Here is a 7,935-nt window from a genome sequence, read left to right on the forward strand (position 1 = left end):
AATGGTAAGATTACACAGTTTGGTTTTACAGTGGAGGCTCATGTTATCATGATTAATTTTCAGCATTGAATAGTCCTGCACTCAAGGCAGGTGCTCGTATTTTTGAGATAGTTTGTCTGTCTTTTAGTATTAGCTAGTATTTCCTTGCTCAGCATTTATGCCTATGAAAACAGTTTTCCTACAATACCAAGTAACTAAAAACTTTTCCAGCAAGAAGGAGATAAGAGTTAAAATACATCCTCTTTCAAATACAGCTTCAAATCTTCCTTGCTTGGAAATAGAGGGATCTCTGTAAATAAGTAAAGCATGGCAGTGATCCCACTAGGGGCAGGGCTAGAGCAAACGTCACTGGGAAAAGCTCTGCTTTCTCTTGCATCTGGATCCGTGCCGCTGTCACCAGCATTCGTCCTCCAGCAATGCCTGAGCTTGCTAAGCAGGCTGCCAGTGAATGCAGGGTGATGACCAGCTCTGCTCTATGGAGAAGGTGAGGAAATGCCACAGACAGCAGCAGGGCAGAACACAGAGCCCGTCTTTCAATGCCCTGGCAGTGCCTGTCCACCGATGGATGCTGCATCTCCACTAGCTGTGGGCACTCCAGCACTGGTCAGCATTGCCTGGTCATCAGGACTAGCTTCCCTCTCATCTAGTAAGATTTAAGGATGAAAGCAGGCTGCCTCCCTCAGCTCGCCCTTAAAAGGAAAGGAAACATTGCTGAGCAGCTTTAGTGACCTTTGGGATCTTCCCTTAGGAGAAACAAAGATGGCTTTGCCACCAGTTCCCCAGAACATGCTGCAACATCAATGCCTTTAAGGGCTGCAATATATGAAAGATAATAAAACTGTCAAAGAAAGCTTTAAAATCCAATGTGTGGGAGTAACAAAGGGCATCCAGCAATACAAATAAATACATGGCTGCAAAGACTCTTTTGTTGTACCACAAATTACGTAGGATCTTGTGGGCATGGGGTGAGCCTTATGGTTTCTCCCTCGATGGTGGTTTTCTGCTGCAGGTGATAAGTGTGTCACATGATTGTCATCTGGATCTTATTTCCTCAAAGCATTTAAAAAGTGTTCCAAGTTATATTTTAAAGTTATTCCACTGAACACCTCCAAACCCGCACCAGAGTAAGTGAACTAACAGCAGCACTTCACATTTAGAAGCTCTAAGGATTACAGAATGCTTACGCAGTGTAAGCAAATCCTCCATTTCTGAACATGAAAATTAGTCTTTTTATCCAAAGTTGGGCACAAAAGAAAATCAGACTCATTTTTAAAGCACTGAGCACTCAACAGCTCTGAATTCTGAAAGAGCCATAGGCTGTTGAATACATTTGAAGATCAAGCCATTTATTGCAGTGTTTACATTTAAACTTAGTAGACTAAAGCTAAGCACTCATTTAAAAAAACCCCACCTTTGCTGTAAATGATTTTCCAAGAACACAAAACATAGAATCATAGAATGGTTTGAGTTGGAAGGGACTCTCCAATCTGCCTGGCATGGGCAGGGACAACCTCCAACAAGGGCATATAAGGATTGGACAAGGGGGAATGGCTTTAAATTGAAAGATTGGATATTAGGAAAAAACCCTCCACTGTGAGGGCGGTGAGGCCCAGGCACAGGTTGCCCAGAGAAGCTGTGGCTGCCCCATCCCTGGCAGTGTTCAAGGCCAGGTTGGATGGGGCTTGGAGGAACCTGGTCTAGTGGAAGGTGTCTCTCCCCGTGCTAGGGGGGTTGGAACTAGATCTTTAAGGTCCCTTCCAACCCAAACCGTTCTATGCTTCGATGATTCTTCTCCTTGATAGTGTGTGAAACTGTGTTTAGGAAAAGGCTGTAATGTGGGGATTTATTTGGCCTTGTGTTTCCTTGTGGAAACAGTCTTGCTGCTGAAGCTGCCCTGGTAAATCCCTTGGAGGAGCTGACCCAGGAGCTCCAGGTCCCAGCTCTGTGCAGGTCCCCTGGCACTGTGCCCAAGGAGAGGCATGAGCTGTGTCTCTTCTTAACAACCAACCTGCACATTCTGAAATGGGACCTCAGCAGCTGGTAAGTGCTGCACTCTGCAAATCCACTTGCATCATGTTATGAGAGCACAGAATTACTGCCATGTGTGCTTGAGCTCCAAAAATCCTGTTTGCCTGCCATGTTTCTGCTTAAAAGTGTTGCTGGGTAGGAATTAAATTCAAAATAAAAGTGATATCCTCACACAAAATAGGAAAATTGTAGAAGTTATGTTTTTGCAGAATGAGAGTGTACTTATTCAACTGCTTTATTGGCTACTTGTAGCAGAAGAATTCTCGTTGATTAAAACATAAAGTAGTGTTTAAATACAGTCAGATAAATGTGTGCATGATAATTTAATCAGTCAAAGTGTAACTGCTTCAGGGACCAATTCTGATAAGGAATTAACTCTAGTTAATGTCTAGTTAATGTGAATGTATTGCTGCTCTCTGTTGGGTGCTGTGAGAACTGCCCAGTTATACATAGTTTGAGTGGGACTGGTTAAATGCAGGTAGGATAGATTAAAAAAAAAAAAAAGTCTTATTTCTGTCAAAGTGCTAAGCCTTCAGAAGTTTTCATTCGGTGGCATTTGGAATGGATATTCATTTACTTAAACCAAACCAGAACACCACCAGTGTTTGAGTGTTGTCAACATCCTTTTGGCACATTTCCAGTAACAATTTTGAGAAATGCAATTTGCTAAATAAAGATCTGGGGATCTTGTGAGGAGGTGGGGAGCTGGGATGGGAAGGGACGAGCTGGCAGCCCGGCAGCAAGAAAAGAAAAGCAAATCCCACATGGCACCACAGAGATGGTGCACGGGAACCAAAGCTTTGGAGAGGACATTTGCTCTGTCTCTGAAGCACATCTTCACTGTTTTTTGAGGTTTGGACACCTACCTCAGATGCAAACGCAGTCATCTTTGAAGAATGTTGGTTTGGGGAGAGAAGATAACCATTAGGGAGGGGCTGAAACAATATCTTATGAGGAGCATGGCCTCAAATGTGTTTCAGATCGATTTCTGCAGAAGGATTTCTTTGTCCCCTTATTCCAGCTAACAGCCTGCAGTCTCAGGCTTTTGTTAAAATGATATCTGTACATCTTAATACAGCTACAGAGTGACCACTTCTACTGCAAATGTTGCCCAGCTATGACTTGCAAAAGGTCAGTAATATATTTTTATGCACTTAGTAGAAAGTGTAAAAGTAAAGTGCAGTCTTCCACAAATAACTTATTTTACAGAACAGCTTTTCTGAGAGCTGGGCCATTACTATGTAAGTAAGTGGCTTTTTTTTTCCTAAAGAGTTTTCTAATTTCCGTGCATAAACTGTTTATTGTGGGAAGCTCACTGAGCAGCCATCTCTGGGCAACGCACTACATCTGCATGCCTTTTCTTTCAGTTATCACCCGTTCAATACGAAATCTTCACTAAGCAGATCCATCCAGAGATTACACATCCCTTACAGTAAAATGAATGTGAGTCTGCTGACTATGTTGGAGATGATTGCTAAGGCTGAAGCAATGGATGCTGGAGCTTTCTTTTCTCTCCTCCCTCTGGATAGCACATTCTTTCTTTGTCAGATATTTATTTTTAAGCCTAAAAATCTAAAACTGGATTCATATGTTAACAAGAAGGGTTTATCAAATAACCATGTGGGCTAAACTGATTCCAGTTTTATAGGAAGAGAGGCAAAGAAGGAGTAGAACAATCCTAAAATAGCAGGCATCAAAGAGGGCAGTGTGAGAGGCTATGAGCAACTTCCTGTCTGAGAACAAATTCAGGATACAGTTTTCTGGGGAAAAAAACATAACTGTTTGTCTGTTGATTATTTTAGTGTAAATACAGCAGCATGTTTTACAACTGAGTGGGAGACTTGCATTAGAACTTATAGTCCTCCTTTATTCTCCTGAAGTAATGACATTAGGATTCCTAGAAACCATCTTGTTTATGTATTAAGTATTTCTGCTTTCTTTTTGCCTTCGAGTTTATTTTCTGTAATGCCCAGTTTTTTCTAGTGGTATTTATACAGTGTTGAGTAATGGAGATGGAATAAGGTCCAAGGGACAAGGTAGAGAGAAAAGCAAAAAGAGGAAGAAAGAGAGGTGGAGGTTTGGAGGAGGTAGGAGCAGTGTGTGGGATTCACCCACGCATGAGAGCCCAGAAGAAGATCCAGGTACAGAGTGTGAGTCTAGATGATCATTTGGACAGTGCACCCAAGGGTTTGTGGTAGGTTACCAATATCACTGTACAAGCCCACCTAACAGTGTCTGTAGCATCTGCAGGTATGGGCAAATACTGGACACTGTGGCAGCTGTGTCAACTGTCTGTTGAAGATGAGTTCTTCTGCAACTGTCCACCTTACCTCAAGCTGCAATGGTTTCTTTTAGTTGTGGGGCCCAGACACCTTGCTCATGTAGAACAAGACGCACAAGACCATGAAAACGTTGAATGAACCAGATGCCTTTGATTTCCCAAATGACACTGTGCACACTGTGCAGCTGACTTGAACAAGGGACATCTTTTAATATGCGTACAGAACTGAGCTTGACTGTAAATGGGACCATGATGGGTCTGTCAGGAGAGAGGGAGCACTACTGTATCTCTAATGCTGCAAGGTTACAGAGGTTCCCATTAGTTTCAGTTTTAAATCCCACATTTTCCTTATGAGGGGAAACCTTGGTTCTTGCCGTGGGTGTTGTTTGGAGACAAGTTGTTTTCCTGCTCTGTTGTCCATTTCTTGGTGTTACTGTTTGTATCCTAATCTGCTTACGGAGGGCTGCATATTTTCCCCCATGAAACACAGCCTGGGGCCAGCATGCAGCATTAGTACCCAAACCATGTGCCCCCATGAGCAGCTGGAGGGAAGAAAGACTCTACAGATCTCAGAAGATCTCTACACAAGATTACAAATGCATGTGAAGGAGGACAATTAACCACTGAAAGAACTTCCAAGGGCAAGTATGGTCTCTATGCTACCTGAAATAATCAAAGCAAGACAAGACAGCTTTCTAAGAGATGTCTCTCAGATCTGCAGCTTTCTATCTATGATGGGCAGGTATCTTTGTCATACAAGATATGACATTGCTTATGCCCTAGTACATAAAATTTGGGCCTGAGGTTATGAGGAGAACAAGACATGTTGTTCCTCCCAGAGTCTGACTTGCTGTTGTGTAGCCCAGGTACAGGGGAAGCTGGGGTTCACTGCTGTGGTTCACTAGCAGGTTAGGGGTATGATGTGTTGAACCGCTGTTGCTTGTGGGAAGATGTTTCAAGCCTCAGCCTTGAAATTGAAGGGTAAATAACGGAGTCCATTGGAATCAATAGGAGTTTTGCTCTGGATTTGGCAGGAGCCAACATTTCACCCTTTGATATCTGCCCCTCCCTCTGGCTCTCCCGTAAAACTTCTGAGGAGCATCAAGAGGAGTCTGTGTTCCCTTTTGTTGGACAGAAAGACTGGTGAGTGCTGATACCCATGAGATGTTCTGATTCCTGTTTGGCTCAAAGCCTTTCGTGCTCTGTGGACACCTTCACCACTGAGCACAGGGCAAGAGCAAACCCCCTCTGAAGAATGGGACCAGACAGGGCCTAGCTGGCCTGGCTCCACCATCCTGCAGAGCAAAAACACTTGCACAATGCCAGACTTACTACAGCCATGAAATATTTACTAGTCCTGTATCCAGCATAATGGCAGGAGGCTATGCATGTACTTATAATTCTTTTACCCAGACATTGTCACATCTTTGACCTTCCTCTTTGGTAGACTCATTCCCTCTAAAGAAAGCTTGGTGGCTTTGTTTCAGCACCTGTCAAATAGGGAATTGCTTCTCGTAACAGCGTGTGCTGTTGCTTTCTGTTTACAAATATGGCCCTTTCTTCTTGGAAGCCGTGTACTGCACAGCCCTAGGGCCACGCTTCCTGGCAAGCCAGCTGGATTGTCCATTACTCACTCACAAGGAAATCAACTCAGCTTGAGTTCGTGTTTCTCAGAGCCAGGACACAGTGTTTGTAATGAAGCAGAGATTAAACAAAGCTTACATTTTTCCCTATGCAGACTGTGACATTTGTTGTTTCCTAGTGCAGTGTCTTACCCTGCCCTGGGATATTTTTTAAAGATACTGCAGTTATTGTTTTAATATAGGAGTGTTTGGTAGAATAGGCAGGAGGGAAGGCAAATGGGTTACCATTAAAGATGTTGCAAGAGAAAGTTTGCAGGTTAGGTAGGACTGGCATAAATACAGTGCCAAACCCTATTAATCCCAAGTAAAATGTAATTCTTGAGGAAACAAATAAAAAAAAGTAAAACAAGAAGCTGGGACACAAAGACTTGCCAAGAGAGGATGATAAAGTATTTAAACTCCTCAAACCAATACCACCTGTCTAATCAGGTATTAATTTCTAGATGTTCCAGTTGTATCATCTGAAAAAAAAGAGACTTATTTGGAGGTGGATTTTAAAGGAAATCCTATTTCAGACAACCAAGGGATGTGAAAAACGGGTTCTTGTCCAGTCTAACAACACAGCCTGGGGACAGAGTGAGCTCTGCCTGAATGAGAAGGCAAGGGAGCTTCGTATCCATGTCAGCTACTCAGTGTGGGGAGGCTGTTCAGGGGTTGGAGTAACCTTCAGCCCTCTCTGTCCTCCTGAACCAGCATTTACGGCCTCTAGATATGAGCATATGGCATGACCATTTATTGTGTTATTAATGGAAATAACTACTAGTAATAAAACTTCTATATTAGAAACCACTCAAGTCAACAAATAAACATTAAGAATTGACCCTGAAGTGAGGAGCTGTGAAGATGTACCTTGCAGGGCCTCATTCTCCTGTGGGAATGAGGGAAGGGGGATGCATAGCTTTGTGCACATCTATGAACTGATGCTTGGCTGTGCTTGCAAAGCTTGTTAGAGTTCTCCGTTGAGATCAAAGATCCCGCTCATGTAAGGGTCAAGCCATAGGCCCTGGGAGTATTTTCAGCTGTGCCCCTCTCTCACAGACACAGCCTATCCCTCCCTCTCATTTTCCTGACACTTTTACAGCAGTTAGGATTATCTAAGTGTTGGCTGACCTTTGTGACTCCTCGAGCCTCATCATTTTCATGTGATCCACACACATGTCGGTGCAGATTTATCTGGGTTGAAAATGACGTTACTGCAAAAAAACAACCACCACTCAACCACCAACAGTCATGTATCTGCCTCAGGGATGCATATTTGAGTCCTTCTGTCATGGTCCAGTCAGAGATTACATGCAGTTCAGCCTAACATGTGGCCAGCTTCATCCTGTCTGGGCTAAATTCCTCAATACATGAAGCAAGGAGTTCATAATGCTATTTTCACTAGTAGTATATTACATGAAAGTGATCCTGTGTCTCTGTTCACTGATGTAATAGGACACTAATGCAGCTACAGCTTTTTGGCATGCGCATGGCATGAGGATAGCTGTCTGCCTCAACCTGAGCGACACTGAGTCTGGTCTAAGGAGAGCAAGCTCTCCTGGGCATGCGTGTCATGTCAGTCCAGCACTGCTGGGGTAAGGAAGTTCCTAATGACAACGTGTGCTCAGAGGGTTAGGGGTATGGTCATTATTGGGCAGAGAAGGAGATGGATGCAGGTCTCTCAGCCAGCCCTGGAGAGCATCCTAGGTATCAGACTATCTGATGTTGGAGTGGGGCTTTCTAAATCCTGGGGTTTGTGGATCTTTCACTTTACATAAAACAATGAATTCTTATTTGGGCCAGCAACAGCTGTAATGTACTAGCAGTTATGAGTCTCAGGGTTGATGGATGAGATGTTCAGTGTCTACTTCAATAAACATGTACTCATTTTATAATACTAGAACTCCTTCAGCAGCAGACACAAAGTGAGCCTGACCCCTCCACATCATATAGTTTGCACTCTCCATAGTGACGGAAGAGTTTAATCTAGCAGAATCTAAACCA

The sequence above is a fragment of the Strigops habroptila genome, chromosome 6 (genome assembly GCF_004027225.2).
Source record: "Strigops habroptila isolate Jane chromosome 6, bStrHab1.2.pri, whole genome shotgun sequence".
Taxonomy (NCBI): Eukaryota; Metazoa; Chordata; class Aves; order Psittaciformes; family Psittacidae; genus Strigops; species Strigops habroptila.